This window comes from Mixophyes fleayi, chromosome 3 (assembly GCF_038048845.1).
Source record: "Mixophyes fleayi isolate aMixFle1 chromosome 3, aMixFle1.hap1, whole genome shotgun sequence".
NCBI classification, from domain to species: Eukaryota; Metazoa; Chordata; class Amphibia; order Anura; family Limnodynastidae; genus Mixophyes; species Mixophyes fleayi.
This window is the reverse complement of record NC_134404.1, coordinates 46363337-46387485: the sequence shown is the minus strand read 5'-3', so window position 1 is coordinate 46387485 and position 24149 is coordinate 46363337. Positions and strand designations below refer to the sequence as shown.

The window sequence follows — 24149 nt, the reverse complement described above, 5'->3', positions numbered from 1 at the left end:
GGTCCCAGAGATGACATTATGGGGCCAGGTGGTCACTCTCTATGTCCTGCTTTTCAATGACACCCCCCTGTCTGGGTCTTTTCATGCCTCTAGTTGTCTAATGGTGGGAATGTCTGTCCCTCCGCTTTATCTTGTGTGTGCTATTGTCAGAGAGTGGGGGGAATGTGTCAGTCTGTGTGACCCCTCTGCCTGCAAGGTCCCAGTCTGCCCCTGGGGGCAGCCCTGTCCCAGCCTCCCTCTTTACACCTCTCTCCCCTCCTGCCATATAGCCCCCAACCCCCCTCCCTATCCACTCCCATTGAGAACTACTGCATCTTAAGACCAAACAAGAAGTGCTGGTTATAGAAGAGGGGAGGTGGGGGGAATCCTGTGCTGCCGGAGCAAGAGGGCAGGGGGAGGGGAGGAACTAAGCAACAGGAGACTCTCCATCTACAGCACCACAAGCTCTGACCACCTCTGTACACTCATATCCCTCCTGTCCGTCCAGCCAGGACACCCCAGAGGTGAGTGCATTCAGTGGGTGCTGTTATACACTGAGGGGTCAGGTGTTTTCTGTTCTGCAGAACAACTACAGACACTTCTGCTGTGGAAGTCTCTCTGCTGTGGAGAATAGTTTGAGCTGTCTGTGCTGGCAGCAGCCTGCAGGGCGAGGAGGCTACAAAGTGTACTGGTCATTTAATAAGCATGTGCTGGGAGGGGGGGCTGGTGTGAGAACCAGTTTACACATGAAGCTGGTGTTAGGTAAACTGACCACTGTCTCCTGCATTCTCCTGTCTTACAGGCAGTGCCCAGTGTTACATGTGTCATTAGATGTTCTCTGGGTGTGGGTCATACCTTGTAAATTAGTATAACAATGACTACAGCAGGGAACTGTTGTCACTGCTTGTCAACATTTTAATTTAGCATGTCATTGTTAGTGCTATTATTGGTCATGTATGTGCAGTAAATAATAGTTTTAAGGTATAATAGTTTCTATTATCTTGTTGTCTAGATGTTATTTTTTAATGTAATTGCTTGTTTTTATTTTCATTCTGGAAAGCAATGAATACAGACATAGGCTATCTATTTTTTTTATCTATATCTATCTATCAAATGTCATTCTATCTATGTCATAGCTATCTATCTAGCTATCTGCCTAATATATTTCTATCTCACATCTATCTATGTAATCCATCTATCTATCTATGTATCTATCTCATATCTATCTATCTATCTATCTATCTATCTATCTATCTGTCTCATATCTATGTAATCTATCTATCTATCTATGTATCTATCTATCTATTTCATATCTATCTATGTATCTATCTATCTATCTATCTCATATCTATCTATCTATTTCATATCTATCTATGTCATATCTATATATCTATCTACCTATCTATCTATCTTTCTATCTATGTAATATCTATTTCATATCTATCTATCTATTTCATATCTATCTATGTAATCTATCCATCTATCTATCTATCTATCTCATATCTATCTATCTATCTATCTATCTATCTATCTATCTATCTATCTATCTCATATCTATGTAATATCTATATATCTATCTATCTATCTATCTATCTATCTATCTATCTATCTATCTATGTCATATCTATCTATCTATCTATCTCATATCTATCTATCTATCTATCTATCTCATATCTATGTCATATCTATCTATCTATCTATCTATCTATCTATCTATCTATCTATCTATGTCATATCTATCTATCTATCTGTCTATCTATCTCTCTATCTATTTCATATCTATCTCATATCTATCTATGTAATCTATATAGCTATCTCATATCTATCTATCTATCTATCTATCTATCTATCTATCTATCTATCTATAATGATATATTTTATCCAAGTGAGATTATTAAGAATAATCACTTACCTTATATTATGCACTTCTTGCATTTTGGATTAATAAAGTTAACACCCATATGAATTCATTATGGCCACATGTTATATATAGATTAGTAATATTAATTACAAACAAGAACAGGGTAGCAATATTAATACCAAGAGATTTATTAATGGGGTTTAATATTTAAGTTGTATATTAAGAAATATCAGAAGTGATAAGTGATGGGCAGCACAGTGGCGTAGTGGTTAGCACGTCTGCCTCACAGCATTGGGGGTCATGAGTTCAATTCCCGACCATGGCCTTATCTGTGTGGAGTTTGTATGTTCTCCCTGTGTCTGCGTGGGTTTCCTCCGGGTGCTCCGGTTTCCTCCCACACTCCAAAAACATACTGGTAGGTTAATTGGCTGCAATAAAAAATAAAAAAAATAAATAAAAAAATTGACCCTAGTCTCTCCCTCTCTGTCTGTCTGTGTGTGTGAGTGTGTGTCTATAGTAGGGAATTTAGACTGTAAGCTCCAATGGGGCAGGGACTGATGTGAATGAGTTCTCTGTACAGCGCTGCGGAATTAGTGGCGCTATATAAATAAATGATGATGATGATGAAATCCACATTGGTAACGTCAGTGATGAAGCTTTCCGCAATAAAAAGTATAAGAGACGAGTAGTTGCCTGTAGTACCTGTCAATTATAATGCAGAAATGCGATTGGCCGCTCTAAGTATATAGCAGATACCCAGACACCAGACGGGTAATTCCCATGACTGAGGCGAAACGTACGTCGGGTTAACGTATGTCACATGATACCTTAGATCTGTGTGTAGTTTGTATGTTCTCCTTGTGTTTGCGTGGGTTTCCTCCGGGTGCTCCAGTTTCCTCCCACACTCCAAAAACATACCGGTAGGTTAATTGACTGCTATCAAAATTTACCTTAGTCTCTCTCTGTCTGTGTGTGGGTATATTAGGAAATTTAGATTGTAAGCTCCAATGGGGCAGGGACTGATGTGAATGAGTTCTCTTTAAAGCGCTGCGTAATTAGTGGCGCTATATAAATAGCTGATGATGATGATCATGTGATGCTAGACCCGGAAGTGTGAGGGGGACAGTATGCGGCGTATCGCCGCTTAGAATGGGGAACAACTTAAAACTTAAATCTAACAAGATAGTCTCGATTCCGTTTGTGTGTACAGCGTGTGTGAGTGTGCGCTTTTATTTAGGACCAATTGGGAATATATCAGCAATTTATATCCTATATAGAAACCACAGACAATGTATGTGGTATTTCTAGCTAATTGACCAAGCACTAATAGCACTAGTTTAGAACCATCTCTGCGTGCATGAAGGTAGCAATTTACAATTACCAATATTGCATATTTAAAAGCAATTTAAAGCAATTTGTAGACATTTCACATTACTCAGAATAGAATGGTGGATGAAGTATAATCCCCATTATACTGTTTAAATCAACCCACATGCATAACAATTATAAGAGGCCTCTATATATGCTGCCCATTCAATCTCTTACTCACACACACTGAGTACCACTATTAATAATTGGAATTGGGCAATGTTATATCTAATACTAAGATGAGAAGCTTATGATGTCATAATAATTCCAATAATAGGGATGACTCCTTCATACAAGGAGTCATAATGATTTCTGCACCATTCCAAAGCTTTATCACTATGAATTAGACTGTTGTCCCATGTACTAGTCAATTTTGACTTTAATAGAACAGTCCCGTCCCAATGTCTACATTGTATTCACTTATTATTTCTTTTCTTTCTCTCACCTATGTTTTTAAGATAATTCATCTTTTATAGTACTTTTTTTGAGTGCTTTTTAATAAATCATTAATAAAGATTAATTTTAATAGTACTCTTTGAAAAAGGACCGGAGTGCTCTTTTGTGCAACCTTTTTTTGTTTTCTCCAAATGTATCTACATATGTTGTAAGAAGCACCCCTTCATTATTGGTGCACATTATTTTGGTAATGTGACCATTGAGGATGGTCCCTGACAATCTCTCTTTGTCTCATAGAATTAATATACTACTGAAACATTTGTAACGCAACATAAAATAGTTTGGATGCAAAAAAAATTGCCACATAATTTGATGAATAAATTGCTCTGTTATGTGATCTATTTGGGACACTTTGATAATATAGTGTGGGTATGAGAAGACACTCATTTATAAATGGGGATCCAACTTATATATATATATATATATATATAGAACAGTGGTTGTTCTGAATTTTATTCAACTAGCAAAAGTGACCCGAGTGTTGCCCACTACACAGTGTTGTATAAGGGGTTAATACTAGCACATAGGCAATATTTTCTACAGATCTAAATCTAGGTGTCAGGAACATTCACTAAACCCTAGGCACCCTGGACCCTACATTATATTTAATGCATTTCTTACGAGGCAATGGTTTATGTTATTATATGAATTTTACATTTTAAGTAACAAAGAACCATTTATTTATTGTACTCAGAGAAATGCAGTTATTTATATTTACAATAGGCAATATCTGATATTCCAGTACATGGTTTGGTCCTATCATCTCCCGCATTGACTATTGCAATTCCCTCCTTACTGGTCAAACCCCTATAATCTATTTTGCACGCAGCGGCAAGATTGATTTTCCTTGCAAATCGTTATTCCTCTGTTGAATCACTCTGTATGTCTCTACACTGGTTGCCTGTTTTCTACCGAATCCAATATAAAATACTTTTACTAACCTACAAGGCCATCAACAAAGCTGCACCAATATACATCTCCTCTCTTGTCACAAAATATCTCCCAACTCGGCAACTCCGTTCTGCACAAGATCTGCGTCTCTCATCCACAGTCATTACATCCTCCCATTCCTGGTTACAGGAGTTTTTTCAGGCTGCGCCCACGCTATGGAATTCTCTCCCTCGCACAATAAAACTCTCCTCTGGTCTACAAGCTTTCAAGCGTTCTCTGAAAACCCACCTCTTCAGACAAGCTTATAATATTCCTCAATCACCCTCTTAACCTCACTACATCACCCTATTACCACCCGTTATATGCGAGCAGGGCCTTCTCACCTCTTTGACTGTTTTACCCAGTTTGTTTATTAGTTTACTGTGTTTGTCCCCAATTGTAAAACGCTACGGAATATGTTGGCGTTATATAAATAAATGATGATGATGATGATGGTCCTGAAAACGCTTTACCTCACCAGAAAGATAACATTGACACAAGGACATTATACATCATCTTCATTTATTTATATAGCGCCACTAACTCCGCAGCGCTGTACAGAGAACTCATTCACATCAGTCCCTGCCCCATTGGAGCTTACAGTCTAAATTCCCTAACACACACACACACACACATACACATACACAAAGAGAGAGGGATACAGACAGACAGAGAGGGAGAGACTAGGGTCAATTTTGATAGCAGCCCTACTAGTATGTTTTTGGAGTGTGGGAGGAAACCGGAGCACCCGGAGGAAACCCACGCAAACACAGGGAGAACATACAAACTCCTCACAGATAAGGCCATGGTTGGAAATCAAACTTATGACCCCAGTGCTGTGAGGCAGATGTGCTAACCACTAGGCCACTGTGCTGCCCTAATACAGGAATTATATACCCAGAAATGAACGACGTTGGCACTGTGCAGTTTGGTGCCTTTGAGGGACCCACACATGCAAACCTAACCTTACTACATATATGTTGTAGGTACAATGATCCAGGTTCTTGTCACACTGTGCGTCTCACATTGTAGAAGTAACTCTGTGCCGTGTACAAATGGCAATCTAGGGAATCATTCCGTTATCTTATTATAGTACAAGGTGCATTTATTACCATAGAGAGATGCAGAATATTCAGGGACAGGATTTATACATTAGGTACCTGCGGGTATGAAACAAATGTTATATTTTAGTCCCTGTAAAGTGCCTGGGAACAGTGGGAAGCAGATGACACAGTTTGCAGAGCAGCGTCCTGGGGTTCGGTTCTGACCAGGATGCTCTCTGTAGGCTTATTTATAAAGTATAAAATGACTGAGGTGCATGCAGAGGACCCTGATGATGCTGGGGGCCCCGATTAGCACAGGGGTGCCTAGATTTGAACTTGGTGTGATTGGCTCTCACCCTTTGCTTTTAATGGGATGCACATTCAGCCTTTCAGTTGCACGTCAGTGGTGAAGAGTATTTGTAGATCCTTCAAGGACCACAAAGTGAACCCAGTTTGCCTGTTTTAAAATGGGACAGAAATTGCACGCATGTCCGCCTGTATTCAAGTACATGTGGTTTTCACGAAATGTTCCCATTTGAATATGGGTATAAGTACGTTTTGGCTATACAACACTTGTCATGTGCAGACAGAGAGAACACAATGAAGGATACACACAAACATATGTGCATTATAAAGTCTTATCAGAATGCATGGGGAAAAAATAAGTATATTAATACCTGTTGATACTATAATCTCTAACAATAAGCCCCCCCCCAAAAATTTTTTTTTTTTAGCATTTGAAATACATATTGAGTATCGGGATGTACATGAAATGCATTTTACAGTTGCTCTTAATTGCAAACACATGTTTTGGCATACATACGTGTCTGTCATCACTATCAGTCGGCACCTGCCCTGTAGCTGGTGCAAGAGATACGGCTGAAAATCTCTTTGCCCAGAACTTGATTTGGATGAATATGCTTGATCTTGCCCTCAGCACAGCCTTACTGTACATTGTCTACGTGCACACACTGGTTCTTGGACTGATGTGAATGAACATTCTGTGATTGAGAGAATTGATGGCAATCACACAATCGCGATTTTTGCTGGGACAATTCCCGATCTTAGGGCTCTGTCCTGCTGCCCCACACGGGGACATGTTTGTCCCGTGGGTGGGAACTTTGGGAGGTATCTTCCGTGAACAGGTGCAACACCAGGTGCTGCAGTGTTTGAAGGGGATGGGAGGTTTCAAATGGGCAACCAAGTGCTTTACAGCACTAGGAAGCCCTCTAGGGGTGTGGCCACACCCCTTCTTTACGTGACCACGCCCATTCCCCGCTACCGGGGACTGAAATGTTTGGAGATATGTTATCATAATAATATAGACATACTGCTCAGGACCTTCCAATTATTTAGGATGGTGTGTATTTGATTCTTAGGTCACACTAATAGGTGTTGTATATATGGGTGGCAGCACGGTGGCTAAGTGGTTAGCCATGGCCTTATCTGTGAGTAGTTTGTATGTTCTCCCCGTGTTTGCGTGGGTTTCCTCCTGGTGCTCTGGTTTCCTCCCACACTCCAAAAACATACTGGTAGGTTAATTGGCTGCTAACAAATTGACCCTAGTCTATGTGTGTGTCTGTGTGTGTGTCTGTTAGGGAATTTAGACTGTAAGCCCCAATGGGGCAGGGACTGATGTGAGCGAGTTCTCTGTACAGCGCTGCGGAATTAGTGGCGCTATATAAATAAATGGTGATGATGTTGGTGATGATTGTGACAATCGGCTGATTCTAAATGTAGAAACAGAACGTTTAGGTAACTAATCAAACAAGGAAGCTATAAAACTCCTGTATGTATTGTCATCATCCTTTGTAGAATTTGGTCACGTAAGTCCAGTTTCAGGCATTGTACAAAGTTAGTACATAACTTGCTCTGCGGAGATCAGAAGACTGGACGATCCTGTGACATTGTTTATGCTGTGTGGTGTGGAGTATACAGTGCCTGATAACGCCAGAGATCTGTAATAACAATTGCTGTACTGTGACCATTCCTCTGCTGGCTGCACACACACAGTGAGAGCCCTATCACACCGCATGTAACACAGATTAACCCTGCTTGATTAATACTGGTGGCACTAGTTCCAATGGGTTGATGTGCACATGTGAATCTCTATGTACATTTTTTTTTAATCCAGAATGGTTAAGTGCCCAAATACTACTTGAACAGGTCTGTATCTTAAGAATCCATGTTTTATATTACATTGGATTGACAGGCGCAAGGTGGAAATGTCAACCTGTCACAACAAAGGTACATGTTTAACAAAATACACGTTTTTATGCACATGTGAAATGGCTGTTAGTACAACCCTGTGTGTAGATCGGAGGAGTCACTGTACGCATACTTGCCAACTCTCCTGGAATGTCCGGGAGACTCTCGAAATTCGGGTAGATCTCCAGGACTCCTGGGAGAGCAGGCAAATATCCTGCAAACGGCCTCTTGCTGTCAAAATGAATCGCGTCATTTTGGCCCCGCCCCGCAACAAAACGGCATTTTGTTGCGGGGGTGTGGCCAAAATGACGTGATTCACCGCGCCCCTCTCCTCCCGGCCTCCAACATTTTGTTTTTGAATGAAAACAAAATATAGGTGACCCAGTGACCCAGCCCACTATAGGACCGCCCCAAGAATGCCCAGCCTGCCACTGTTCAGGAATGACCCCTTCTCCCTCACTTGCATAAATGTGTGAGAGAGTTTGGCTTTCTGTCAGTAACACAAGTTATGTCAGTAGCAGCCTGGAGTTGAGGGGTACAAGATGACCTAACAGGGGGTCTCACCTTGTGCCCCAGCACAGTTTTACCCTCAGTAGGTGTGTCTGTGTAGGTGTAACGTGTATTAATTTGGTGTAGGTAATTTTGGGAGGAGGGGAGGTATCCAGGACAAGGTATGTCCTATGACTGGCACTTTTGCACTTTACTTAGTATATAAATAAGATGCCCAGTGACTATTGTTGTTAGACTGTGGAATGTAATTGTAAAGCGCTACGGAATCTGCTGGCGCTATATAAATAAATATTGATGATGATAATGATGATGTAAAAGTTGATTTTATAACCGTGTTATCGACAGGCTGCCTAGCTTGAGGTCAGACACTCATGGTAACAGCCGTCAATTCACTGACACACATAGGGAGTCTTCCTAGATATAAGCACCTCAGACGAATCGATCTCCTTTCCTGGAAAAGAAAAACTGTTCCAGCTAACTACACATTCAGTTCCTTGCTATTCCTGTACTAACCTCCCAATGGACTTTTTTCTAATCTTGAAAGGACAAAGAGGTTTTGTCCAAAGAAAGCCGACCGTTAACTGTATATTGTGCTGCCTATCACAGTCATTGTTAATATTTTATTACTGTTCGACTTTTACGCATCTATACACTATAGATTGTTAGAATTTTAGACACAGCATTTAATAATATCTCAGAGAGTCCTCATTCATTAGACTGTCTAGACATTTTAATTCTCATATGCCGCTAGGAGTGCACCTGCTGCCTGTGAATCTCCAACTGATGTGGTACTCCCAAATCTCAGCATGCTCTGCCTGCTGGGACTTGTAGTTCCACAACAGCTGGAGAGCCACAGGTTGGCTATCCCTGATCTAGGTTCTAAAGTGTTTACACTCTGAAAGAAAATGTGTGGAATTAGAAGTAAAGGATACCATCATTTAGAAAAGGGGTAAATACATAAAAAGAGACATTTGAGAAGGGGATATATACTATATTTATATGTGTAGTTTATTTTAGTTTTCTGCTGACATTTAATGAAAACAAAAGCAACAGTTCTTTTATCTTGAAAAGCGTATTTAATATCTGCAATTACTGATATAAGTGATATAGATATATACTTTAATATCCCTGATATGGACTGAATTATGACAATTGCAACATCAGCCAGGAGTAATGACATTCTGGATTGTTAGACTCAAATGTGTCTGTAGGAGAAAATTGGGCTCTAGCGTTGTTTAATATACCAGCGGCAGTCAGGCAGGACCACACCAAAACAAAACATTTTGATTTTAGAAAGGCTTGACTGTGGTGAAGTGTGAAATAATATATTTGAGTCTCAGGGCAGCAGAGTAAACTTAAAAAAATGTATTATTAACTGCAGCAGAAGTTTGGGCTCTATTCATTAAAAGTCCCAGCGTCGCCCTATACATCCAGGAGTCCCCGTCAACCATACTTACCAACTTTTTGTAGTTGGCGTCCAGGAGCCTCATGGGGGAGGTGGGCGTGCAGGGGGCGTGGCTCAGGAAAATCTCGTCATTTTGAACCCGCCCGTGACGTAATGATGCAAACGCGTCATTTTACAGCGGGGGCGGGGCCAAATTCCGCGATTCCCGGAGAATCACGGCATTTTGGACCTAATTCTGACCACTTAACTAGGAAGTGGGCAGATGCGGGAGATTGCCATACTCTCCCGGGAGTCCGTGAGACTCACCCGAAATGCTGGAGTCTCCCGGATATTCCGTGAGAGTTGGCAAGTATGCCGTCAACGCCAGCAGTAGCCCCCACCGTTACTAAGATTCGTCCAGATCTAGGCTGTCAGTTCCGCTGCGTATATGCAAGTCCTACTAACAGGGCCGTCTTTCCCATAGGGCACAATGGGCAGGTGCCCGGGGGGCCCGCCGGAGGAAGCAAGAAAAAAAAACCTGAAAAAAAAGAAGAAAATACTTACCGTGCTGTCAGCTGGCGATCCGGCTCCCTCCATGGTCTCCTCCTCCGTCGCGCTTGCAGTGCATGTCGGGCGTGACGTCATCACGCCCGCCCGACATCCATTGCGGAGCGCGACGGAGGAGGAGACCAGGGAGGGAGCCGGATCGCCAGCTGACAGCACGGTAAGTATTTTCTTCTTTTTTTTCAGGTTGTTTTTTTTTCCTGCCTCCGACGGGCCCCCCTGGGCTGCAGGGCCCATATATATAATAATTTAATTTTTTTTGTATATATAGGGGCCCTGGTGCACTGCTGTGGATGTTCTTAAGAGGGCCCTGGTCACTAACCAAACTTTTCAACCAGTTGCTGCCGCCAGGTATAATTGCAGATGTAGTTCCACTTCACAAGAAGGCTGCGGGGGAGAATATAATAAATAAAGTCCTGTGAGCCTCACATCACTATTAGGAACATTAATCTAATCACTGTAAAAAAAAATTGTTTTTATAGGGTTCTAGTAATTCCTGGTTCTTGCTCATGGCAATGCTTCATGTGCAAACTATCAAACAATTACAAGACCCCATGAATTTACTGTTGAGACATTAAGTCAATCACATGTAGAGAATTACCGGTATTTCAAATCGGTAACTACAGTGATAGATCAGGATGGATCAGTGGATGTAACTTATTTAGATTTTAGCAAGACATTTGATACAGTATACCACAGTAAATTAATTTGGAAACTGAAAATCCTTGGATTGGATTCAAGGATAATGGAAGGGATAAAATTTTGGCTAAAGCACAGGAGGGCTGGTAACCAGCGGAGGACATCAGCTAACAGTCCTGGGTCCGGCTTTGTTTAACCTGTTCATTAGTGATATTACTTGTGGTCTACAGGGGAAGATACAGAGATTACTAACATGTTTGGTACTCCAGAAGGGTAAAGCAAATACTTAGTGATTTAAATAAAATAGAGGAATGGGCCAAAGTGTGGAATCATAAATTTAATACAACAAATGGTAAAATAATGTCAATGCAGAATGAATAGAGATGTAATGTCAACAACAACGACAGAGTAAAGAGACCATGGAGTTATAGTTTCAGATGATATGAAGATAAGCAAGGAGTGGGGAAGCCAGTAGGTTACTTGGTTATATGGCACTAGTAGCCGGAAGAGAGAAGTTATATTGCCAGTGCAAATTTAGATGAACCGCCACCCACTTTCATGTAAATTTCACCTTTCTTTGAGGTCTGTAATTGGGGCTGTATCGGCAACATTGGGACAGTTTGGAGGTATGCCCTGGTAAGACCTTAACTCAACTACTGGGAGAGATTCAGCTGCCGGCGCTGTGGCGTGAGGACATTGTCGCCATGGCCGCTGCTCACTCTGCCGGCGATTATGGTAGGAAGTTCTGCGCATTTTTCCGCACACCTCTATGTGGTACGAGAAAAAATGAGCGGAGAATCCTGCCATAGCATCAGCGCTAGGTGCTTCATCATCATTTATTTATATAGCGCCACTAATTCCGCAGCGCTGTACAGAGAACTCACTCACATCAGTCCCTGTCCCATTGGAGCTTACAGTCTAAATTCCCTAATATAGACACAAACACAGACAGACAGACAGAGAGGGAGAGACTAGGGTCAATTTTGATAGCAGCCAATTAACCTACCAGTATGTTTTTGGAGTGTGGGAGGAAACCGGAGCACCCGGAGGAAACCCACGCAAAAACACAGTGAGAACATACAAACTCCACACAGATCTAAGGCCATGGTCGGGAATTGAACTCATGACCCCAGTGCTGTGATGCAGAAGTGCTAACCACTAGGCCACTGTTTCGGCGGACCTTCCGGAGACACCTCACGTCAAATTGAATCTCCCCTCAGGGAACAGCCGCCAGACACCTTGTTCGGATTTTTTTTTACAGAAATAACGCTAAAGTGAGTGTTACGGTTTACCGTAGTAACGGTAAAAATACGTGCCCACAATGCTCTGAGGAACATCGCGGCCAATTGAATCTCCCCCACTATGTATAGTTCTTGGCCACATATCAAAACTTATCTGGAGGGACTTTAAGGTCTGAACACATACAGATTACAGCAGGGCAGGAACACAGCCGCTATGATAGATAGATACATTCATATATATCAATAGTATTAATAGAGTTCAGGAAATAAATATTTTCAACATAAGAGGATTTCTAGGACTAGGGGACCGACTCGGAGGGCGAAAGACTAAAAGGTAATGTAAGGAAGACAGAAAGGGAGATAGATCCAAGGAATAGTCTCCCAGCAGTTGTGGGGGGACGCGTGCAGCAAAATATTCCCAGAATGCATGGGTCAAATATATTGCTGTAGTTAAAACTTGGGTGTAAAATATTAGGAAAAATAAACCCACCCCCCATCTTGCATGGGAAGCAAAAAACTATATTGAGTTTCTGCTATATCCGGTCACATGTGTAACGGGATATTGCTGTATCATGTAACCATGTACCTTTTATGATTTGTTTTATTACCTACACTTAAAAGAGAAGGTTTCTGTGATTTCCTGGAGTGTAGTCTCTGTGGAAACATGTTGTGCGGAGATATATTTACCCAAATTGGGTGAAAGCAATTCCCAGCCTTGGAAAAGCAGAATGATGCAGCTGTAGTGAAGTGAGGACACTGTGCCTCTGCCGGAGGCTGGAATATAGCACAGCGTCAGGTAATCGTCCCTCATAAAGAGAGAGACCGTTGGAATGTAGCCCTATTGTTCTACGTCTATGGCTGTCTCCTTGGCTTTAACTGTTACTTCTTTGATCAGTGAATTGCCCTTGATTTTATGGGGCTTGTATATATTAGTGCATTAGGCTTTGGAAAATGAAAACAAAAATATGTATTGTTACTGTATGATACTGTGTACGGTGAAGGGTACCCTAAATACACAATACAGGGGCACAATATATAAATGCTATCGTCCTGTTCTTCCCCTGCATAAATACTCACAGGTATGCTATACATCCCAATGCACAAAGACACATAACCAAAGTAATAATTACAGTTGATACCACAGCATGCTAATAAGGGAAAACATGCACGGTGGCTTAGTGGTTAGCACTTCTGTCTCACAGCGCTGGGGTCATGAGTTCAATTCCCAACCATGGCCTTATCTGTGTGGAGTTTGTATGTTCTCCCCGGGTTTGCGTGGGTTTCCTCCAGGTGCTCCGGTTTCCCCCCACACTCCAAAAAGACACTTGTAGGTTAATTGGCTGCTATCAAAATTGACCCTAGTCTCTCTCTGTCTGTCTGTCTGTGTGTGTGTGTATGTTAGGGAATTTAGACTATAAGTTCCAATGGGGCAGGGACTGATGTGAATGAGTTATCTGTACAGCGCTGCGGAATTAGTGGCGCTATATAAATAAATGGTGATGATGATGATGACTGCCAGGTCCCAAGTTACCTCATTGGTTCCTGTAGGCACAGAAAGATTGGTACCCTAAACCCTGTTTTACATAACCCAGGCAGTAGCTTTGACGGTTCTGTCACATAGACCACTATCCTGCCCTTTGTTTATCCCCTCTTCAGTTACATCATGTTCCTTAAGTATGCCTCTGGTGCCTGGTTCATTTTAAGGCTAGGAACAACATTTACCATAATACAGCTCAGGGGCTGAACAAGAATGGGTTGTACTTGGCTGAAGAGGTCGTCTGAGGATTGTGACCATCATGTGGTCAGCTCACCCGCTAATCTTACATCACACTTTCCCCCTCTCCCGGAATGTCAGGGAGATTCCCGAATTCCGGGTAAGACTCCGGAATTCCCGGACCCTAGAAAGAGTAGGACATTGTTCCACATAATGAAGAACAAAGGCCTTGATGATGCGATTTACTGCACCCCTTCACTCTTGTAAGTCACCTCAAGTTGGCAAGTATGCCCTACGTCCCGCTGCTGTCCAGGTTTCCTACCCCCTTTTCCTCATTTCTGTTAAATCTTATCGAATGTTTTCTTCACAATCTCAGTTACTTTTCCTTGCACCATCAAAGACCAGTACGACATGAGACAAAGTCAAACATCTAATCAATGTGTACACAGGCACAAGCTCACATAATGTATGTTTCCAAAAAGGAATACACTCATTTTACTTACGTATGGATTTTTTTTAGCTAAGCAACATGGTCTTGAGTCATTAAGGAAAGTAAGGCAAACAAATTAGTAAGTTTTCTCCTGGATAAACCATGTTACAATGCAAGGGGTACATATTAGTTTATTATTTTGCACATAAGGAAAGCACTGGCTGTTTTTTCTTGTAGCACACAAATACTAGATAGCTTTATTTTTACACTGGAATTGTGTGTCTAGGACAAGCCCTACCCCAACTATAAATCTGTCCCTACATTTTAAATTTACCTCCCCCTCCAATGCAGCATGGTTACTTCTGTTTTTTGCTTTGCTCTCCTTAATCTACTCCTTTAAATCATGTTACCTGAGTTAGATCAGCATAAACCCATCTCATATTTCCATGTTTTTCCTAAACATTTCCAATTTCCCTGCACTTGTCTTACAGAGGACCTGTTACCAGTCTTATGGGGTGTTTTCTGTTTATTTAAGAGAAGGGTAATTGAACATGAAAAAAAATCCTCTCAGAGTTGCAATTTTCTGCTCCCAGCAAACGCTGACATCTTGCTAAGAACTTGTTTTGTATTTTTTGTTGTTGTCTTTTTTTTTGCTGTGAGGGCAGTTGTTTAATTGATGTCACTGATGCCAGGGTCGTTTATTTCTCATATGCTTTAGACTTTAGAATATCAAATGAACATTAAATCAAAACTTTCAGTACATGAAACTTAATATCAGTTTGATGTCATACCTGCAGAATAAGCTGCTAGTGCATGTGATTTATGTATTGCTGGTAAAAATAATTATGGATGAAAGTTGGCAATAAAAGACTACTATTTTTCTTGCCAATTTGACTAGTATTTGACTAGTAGAGAGCATTGTTAACCGTTGTTTGAACTCCCATGAGTTCAAACTTAAGCTAGGTACACACTACGCGGTTTTCGTCCAATAATCGGCTCAATCAGCCGACATACGACTGCTCGTTTAAAAGTCGGGTCAGTGTGTGCAGTGATACGATGGTCGAAAGTCTGCCCAAATGGACGATTGCTGCCTCATTTGGTTGGTCGTACCGTTTAATATTTTCGTTCCAATCTGGTTTCCCTTGTGTAGTGTGTATAAACTTCCGACCAATCCACAACAGTGAGTATGAAATTACATTACATTGCTCACGACAACATGGCTGTAAAAAGTCGCTAAAGGGACGTCCGCTCTTCCCTTTATCGTCCTAAACAAGGCTAGTGTGTATGCAGTCCATGGACCGAGCGATCGGAACATCGATCGCATGTAAAATCGCTCGGCATAAAAAGTTGGTGGAAAATTCTGTAGTGTGTACCTAGCTTTAGAGATTTTTGTTTTTCTCCAGATATTTTATAAACTACTTTTGTTTAAAACCGTAATGTGATCATGATTGTGGGTACCACAGCATACATTTCTATGTCATGCTTTTAGTGCTATAGATTAGGGAGCAGCTGGCCTTGTATGCGGATAGAGGGTTCTATTGATACTGATTTATGTCTGGCGATTGCTTTAACCGGATAAGCCTTAACATTATGTCCACAACACCTAATAACCATCCAGGCAGTCTGTTCATTTCCTGTGAGCTCCGGTGAGCTCCCTCTCCCACCCCTTTGTCGTAGATCTACAGTCACTTGTGCAACAGATATATTGGAATTAAAATATATGCACAAAATAGCCAATGTCAGAATGTGATTTTGTTCTCAGTTAGTATTCACAGCTGTACTTGTAAAAGCATTGTTATTTATCCTGGATTCGTCACTTTCTGACACACTTTTATGCTCTGAAATCCGCTGTCTGGCTCCTAAATTCAGTATAATCGTTGTTGTCCAGTATTTTTGTGGTTGATCTGGCCAATATTAGTAAATGCCTGTTCAAAATTGTGCACTTAGATGCAATAAGTGACATTATTGTCCGGTGATATGTATTATGTGTTTTATTTGTAATAAATTATCCAGGTCAGTTGCTTTTGAAGTACGATGTTCAATTGACAAATATTTGTACACGTCTGGTCTTTTTTTTTTTCTCTTATTGAAATACTGCTTTAAAAACTGTCCTGGTAAATGCAATGCATACAAAAGTGTATTTACAAAATTGTATCATCATGACCATTGTTTTATGGTGATTATATCATACTTGCTGACTTTTCAAAACTCTCCTTTGGGAGATCCTGGAGGAGAAGTCATGTGACAGGGCTCAGTAGGAAATGTGGCTCCTCCCCCTGCTAGGAAATTCATGGAATTTAATAGCAGGGGTGGTGCTTAATGATGCAAAATCACTCCATTAAGCTCCGCCTCCATAACCATCGAGAAAATGCTTACTCTTCCGGGAGCGTTGGCAACTATGGCTTATATCCTTATAATGTAAGCTGTGTTTTGTGTGAATTTGTGTGCAAAATCCTTTGTGGTGTGGTTGTACATAACTATTACCTTACATATATCATCATCATTTATTTTTATGGTGCCGCAGATTCCATAGGGCCTGACAGAATCGTACAGAAATGACGTATGTGAAAACAATTTACATGATAACAGGGCCTTGGGTACAGTTGAGCAGAATAATACATGCATAGATAGGGCAGCACAGTGGCTCAGTGGTTAGCACTTCTGCCTTACAGCACTGGGGTCATGAGTTCAATTCCCGACCATGGCCTTATCTGTGTGGAGTTTATATGTTCTCCCCGTGTTCTCCCCGTGTTTGTGTGGGTTTCCTCCCACACTCCAAAAACGTACTGGTAGGTTAGTTGGCTGCTATCAGAATTGGCCCTAGTGTGTGTGTATGTTAGGGAATTTAGACTGTAAGCTCCAATGGGGCAGGGACTGATGTGAGTGAGTTCTCTGTACAGCGCTGCGGAATTAGTGGCGCTATATAAATAAATATATATAAATGATGATAGATGCAATTAACAGAACAAATTGCATATCACACAGTAACAATTCAGCATAAGACATGCCAGAGACACACAAGGACGACAAAGACTAGACAGGCATGAGGCAGATGGTAGAGGGCCCTGCCCGTGAGAGCTTACAATCTATATGTAATGCATACCTCCCCAACATTCCCAATAAATAATATTTACAATTAAGGCAAAACTCACAGCCCAAGCCATTCACTGATTACCAGTTTTACTAAGCCATGCTTCCAGTCTGGACCATCTAAACTTTCTGTCAGAATGAAAGGCTATTTACTAACAATGTGCAGTAACCTTTTCTTTCAGAACTCTGTGCATTTCAGACTGCTCCCTGTTTAAAATAGTCTGCAGAGAACACAGCAGGGCAGTAACATTAAAAAAACTCTGCCTGATATAACGATATGGTTGGAAATCACAGAAGGAAGCTAGAAAATGAAGTCATGTGTTTAATAAAAGTCGCATGAGGGTACGTACAGGACAGTGCATTAAGAGAATATGAAGGTGGAATCTCCCTTTCAGTAGTAGGAGTGAGTGTTGGCATGTCACCTATTCTGAGTAACATCACCCACAGACTAAAACAGAATAGTGGGCAGCACGGTGGCTCAGTGGTTAGTTATCTGTGTGGAGTTTGTATGTTCTTCCTGTGTTTGCGTGGGTTTCCTCCAAGTGCTCCGGTTGCCTCCTACACTCCAAAATTATACTGTTAGGTTATTTGCTGCTATCAAAATTAACCCTAATCTGTGTGTGTGTGTCTATATTAGGGGATTTAGATTGTAAGCCCCAATGGGGCAGGGACTGATGTGAGTGAGTTCTCTGTACATCACTGCAGAATTAGTGGCGCTATATAAATAAATGATGATGATGAATAGTGGTCAAATTATAAATATTATGAGTGGGGTTCCCCTATTTCACTCCACAAAAATAACCCTAAAAAATTATTTCTAAATTAAGATTTAATCAGTAATGTTCCTTTAAACAGACACCGGGATTGTATATTTCCCAGCCTGAAGGTCACTGTAGCTCTCTATCTCCCAGTGTTATAGTAACTTTCCTGCTAGACGTAAATAGGGAAGCAGTATTGTCATTCACAGACACAGCGGCCTTGTGTCCCATTCACTCTGCCCCTCCCACGTCCTGGTAATTGACTGGATGACTATTAAAGTGCTATGTGAAAAGCTGTCAACACCAAGGTGCTGAAGTCTCAACCTTAATTTCCTCTTTTTAAAGCAGGTTTTTTTTTTGATCCTTTGTTCCGCAGCCTTAGACAATTAAGTGTCAATTGTCAGGCTTGTGTCTTGGCTATTGTGCAGTCTCTCTGCAGCCGGCCTGCCAGCAGAATTGCAGCTACATGTATGTTGTTGTGTTCTACACAAGCTGGGTGTAATCCTTTGATGTTGTTGTATTTCGGGGCGCTGGGCTCCAAAGAGGTTTAGAACCACTGGTTTATTGGTATGTGAATGCTCCAAACATCCCCTGCAATGGTTATGTGACTGCTTTTGAAGTGAACACTTGGTTTGAATCACAATGACTGGTTATTCTGAGTAAAATAAACGGTGTATTTAGATGACGGTCCAGCTATATTGCTATGAAACGTGCCCATATTTCACCAGCACCATTCACTAAAGGGGGGATCTACCTTCTGATAACGTTAGTTTATTGTAATGGTTCTTAGGTAGGGCAACTTTTATGGGGGTGCAAGTCATCGTGTTAGATGTGCAACAGAAAATCATTTTTAATGCATGCATTCAGATGGGGTCTGGAAAAATGGACTTGGATTTTGGTGTTCTCAGTTAGCACCATTTCTACAACTGACTTATGCAACATGGGATTTTCATCACTTGATATAGAAACAGTCCAGAAACCGCCGAAATGCAAGTGATGACAGCTATTTCTACAAAAGAGGATATTATTAATTATTACTATTATTATTATTATTATTATTATTATTATTATTATTATTATTGTTAAGAAGCAATAGCAAAATATTGAGAATTTAGTCTATGTTTAATATTGAAGTTGCATTTTAATAAACATGTATGTAAAAGTATTTTGCAATAAATGTATTTTTTTAGGAGGGGTGCAAAAACATATTTTGATAATCAAAGTGATGCTGGGCAAAAAAGTTAAGAGCCACTGGTTTACTGGTAAGTAGATGGCCTTTTGCAAGTTTTACTTAAAGCTTAAGTTCAGTTTTAGGTGGGGTTCAGTAAGTTATGCGCTAATACTACTGAATACTACGTCCTGAGGTCGGCTGTACCCTCATTGACTATAATGGTCCAGCGATGCTCTCCTCGCTCTTGCTGACAATTACTATACAGTGTTGTGTACTGATGAAATATAAATCTTATCATGTTATCTTCTCCCACATGCCATGTGTATCCCTACAATGCTTTTAGACAGACTCTGTCTGAGATTCTTCAACACTAGTTATTTTATTTCCCACCATCACATGGAACACATAGTGTCCGGGCTTTTATCCCTTGGACAGTCTCTCCCCTCTCCGTCATTGAAGATTGTCACTCTTTAAGAGGTAACAGTGATTATAATACAGACACTGTGCACACCTTACAGCTGCACAGGCTGGATGTCTGCTAGCTGTTGGGGGTGTGGTCTCTGTAAAATGGGGAGTGGCTAATGGGTCAGGTGGTCTATTTATGATTATCTATGTTGGAATGTTGGGAGACATACACCTGATCAACAAAACATTTCTTCCTTGAAAAGATTCCGTCCAGCTGTGCAAGGTAGAGAAGAAGCCCCCACATCATACTTGCCAAATTTTCTTGGAATTTCCAAGACACTCCCGTATTCTGGGTAGGTCTCCCGGACTCCCGGGAGAGCAGGCCATTCTCCGCCATCCTGCCCACTTGGGCAGGATGAGGGTCTCCATGACGTGATTTGCCCTCCTCAGTCACCTCCCCTTAGGGATCTACTGGGGGGGCATCAGAAAAAGTGACCCACCTGCTGTCATAACACAGGTAAAATGTTTTTTTGCTCCTTGACGCTCTTAATTTTTCACTTCATAAACAATTATTACTGAAGGTGACAATGGTCTGGTACCAAACTGAGAGCTTCAGACTAACTGTTTTATAGTCGGTGCACATGACCACCGAGTCGTTCCTGTCATATATGTGAGCCTTCAAGCATTTCGTTATGGAAGACTTTCCTATCCTAATATAGTATACATCTTTGATCCTTATTACGCCCTGCGCAAATTTGTTTTTTGCATAACACTTTCTTTTGTCGTGAATGCCTAAGTAGCATTTTTTTGTACCATTTGGTTTGCCTTTCACAAGACTGTGTGAGAACGGTATCTGTGGCCAGACCGGTGAAGGCTCTTGACATGTCTCTTTCCCCTCACATGCGTGCTTTGTGTTAGAGGTCATGGGTCACTCTATAGAAAAGTCTGGCTATCAGAAAGAGAAGCACATGAGAAATCTCCAATAGATCTATTGTCTGTATCGGTCACTAGTCATGACCTATGCCTGCGGACCTCAAAGACATAAGCACTGCTGTCTCAACATGTCCCTCGCCCCCCTGCCAAGCCAGGGGCCTCTTAAAGAGGATGAGAAAGAAAATCCCCTATACATTGATTTCCGTGAGTGAGAGAATAGGTAGAAAGTGGATTTAGTGTCACATTCATTTTAAAAATATTATTGCTTTAAAAATGCTCTGTATGTTGGTGATTTGTTGGGGATTTGTGATATCTTAATGAAGTCAGGAAAAAGTGTGAGGCAAAGTAGGCATGCGCCTAGGAGTACACAGTGCACATGTCCACGTATTTCATCATCATCATCATCATCATCATCATCTATTTATATTGCGCCACTAATTCCGCAGCGCTGTACAGAGAACACACTCACATCAGTCCCTGCTCCATTGGAGCTTACAGTCTAAATTCCCTAACACACATACACAGACTAGGGTCAATTTGATAGCAGCCAATTAACCTATCAGTATGTTTTTAGAGTGTGGGAGGAAACCGGAGCACCTGGAGGAAACCCACACAAAAACACGGGGAGAACATACAAACTCCTCACAGATAAGGCCACGGTCGGGAATGGAAGTCATGACCCCAGTGCTGTGAGGCAGAAGTGCTAACCACTAAGCCAATCTCTGTCCCTGTGAGGTACCCAGTTGTGCTGGATGTAGAGATGGCATTTTGAGGGCTTGTTGAAATGGTTCATTGACACATCAGGAGGCAGAGCCAACATCATACTATGCAAAGTCCTCGCAGCGTAGAGGAAGCTCGTCCCAGGGAACGACTGCCACAACTCAGATAAGGTGGATGGGAGCTTCAGAGCAGAATACAAACTATTTATAAATATGTAGAGTGAAAGCTAAAGTTATACAGCCTGTGATGCTGGGATCTCTCCCAGGATGGAAAATCGTGGCTGAACCCTGCAACACGGTGTCAGAAACACTCAGGAGGCCCCACAATATTATTTATTTCTGCGTTCATACAAGAAATAAGTGAACAACAGATCCAACCTTAACTATTATCGGGTACATTTTTGGATGGACCCAAAATCAGGGTTTGTCCTATTTGTTACATTTTCCGATATTTACTTTCTAATGAAGAACAGAACTATCTCCTTTTGTCACGTTGTATTAATGGCCACATATCTTCTTTGCTTCAAACTAAAAGGGGCTTGTAATTGATGTCGGAAGATGACAACAGAAGTCATCCAAACATATTTACCGAGTGCATGATAATAGATCAGCGTTAATCATATTATTATCGGACATTGTGCTTTTTATTCAGTACAGTTGGCTGATATTACAGCGTATGTGGCTAGTTTTACTTCCTGTACTGTTATTAGTCCATGTTTTCTTTGTCTAGTCTAGTGCTGCAGAATAAGGGATTTTGTCTTTAGAGGGCCTGTAACCTCCTCAAAGAGTTGTTTGCTTAATTGTGCCTTGTGCAGGGAGGTATATACATATTACACCAGAGATTTTTGGGGTCCTCTGATCATAAGATAAGAAATACATTCTATTGGGAACTGACTCTTTTAGAATACAAGAATACTTTTAAACTTGGGGTTCAGAACAATGTCACACTGTCACTTGAGGCCTAGAGCAATGTCACACTGACACTTGGTCCAGAACAACGGCACACTGACATTTGGTCCAGAAGAATGTCACACTGTCACTTGGTCCAGAACAACGGCACACTGACACTTGAGGCCTAGAGCAATGTCACACTGACACTTGGGGTCCAGAACAATGTCACACTGTCACTTGAGGCCCAGAACAATGTCACACTGTCACTTGGTCCAGAACAACGGCACACTGACATTTGGTCCAGAAGAATGTCACACTGTCACTTGGTCCAGAACAACGGCACACTGACACTTGAGGCCTAGAGCAATGTCACACTGACACTTGGGGTCCAGAACAATGTCACACTGTCACTTGAGGCCTAGAGCAATGTCACACTGACACTTGGGGTCCAGAACAATGTCACACTGTCACTTGAGGCCTAGAGCAATGTCACACTGACACTTGGGGTCCAGAACAATGTCACACTGTCACTTGAGGCCCAGAACAATGACACACTGTCACTTGAGGCCCAGAACAATGTCACACTGTCACTTGAGGCCCAGAACAATGTCACACTGTCACTTGAGGCCCAGAACAATGACACACTGTCACTTGGTCCAGAACAACGGCACACTGTCACTTGGTCCAGAACAATGTCACACTGACACTTGGGGTCCAGAACAATGACACACTGTCACTTGGTCCAGAACAACGGCACACTGTCACTTGGTCCAGAAGAATGGCACACTGTCACTTGGTCCAGAACAACGGCACACTGACACTTGGGGTCCAGAACAATGTCACACTGTCACTTGGGGTCCAGAACAATGTCACACTGTCACTTGAGGCCTAGAGCAATGTCACACTGACACTTGGGGTCCAGAACAATGTCACACTGTCACTTGAGGCCCAGAACAATGTCACACTGTCACTTGAGGCCCAGAACAATGACACACTGTCACTTGGTCCAGAACAACGGCACACTGACATTTGGTCCAGAAGAATGTCACACTGTCACTTGGTCCAGAACAACGGCACACTGACACTTGGGGTCCAGAACAATGGCACACTGACACTTGGGGTACAGAACAATGGCACACTGACACTTGGGGTCCAGAACAATGACACACTGTCACTTGGGGTCCAGAACAATGTCACACTGTCACTTGAGGCCTAGAGCAATGTCACACTGACACTTGGGGTCCAGAACAATGTCACACTGTCACTTGGGGTCCAGAACAATGTCACACTGTCACTTGAGGCCTAGAGCAATGTCACACTGACACTTGGGGTCCAGAACAATGTCACACTGTCACTTGAGGCCTAGAGCAATGTCACACTGACACTTGGGGTCCAGAACAATGTCACACTGTCACTTGAGGCCCAGAACAATGTCACACTGTCACTTGAGGCCCAGAACAATGACACACTGTCACTTGGTCCAGAACAACGGCACACTGTCACTTGGTCCAGAACAATGTCACACTGACACTTGGGGTCCAGAACAATGGCACACTGTCACTTGAGGCCCAGAACAACGGCACACTGTCACTTGGTCCAGAACAATGGCACACTGACACTTGGGGTCCAGAACAATGACACACTGTCACTTGGTCCAGAACAACGGCACACTGACACTTGGTCCAGAAGAATGGCACACTGTCACTTGGTCCAGAACAATGGCACACTGTCACTTGGTCCAGAAGAATGGCACACTGTCACTTGGTCCAGAACAACGGCACACTGACACTTGGGGTCCAGAACAATGTCACACTGTCACTTGAGGCCTAGAGCAATGTCACACTGACACTTGGGG

At 41.9% G+C, this 24149-nt stretch overlaps 1 protein-coding gene across 3 annotated transcripts in view; it reads left to right on the top strand.

Annotated features, from left to right (window-relative positions):
- Positions 1–428: 428 nt before the first annotated feature.
- Positions 429–24149, top strand: part of GREB1 (growth regulating estrogen receptor binding 1) — a 139263-nt gene continuing 115542 nt past the window's right edge. For all 3 annotated transcript variants that reach the window (XM_075201426.1, XM_075201427.1, XM_075201425.1), the window contains exon 1: positions 429–503. The gene's annotated coding sequence lies outside the window, so the exon portion shown is untranslated. The remainder of the gene's footprint in view (positions 504–24149) is intronic.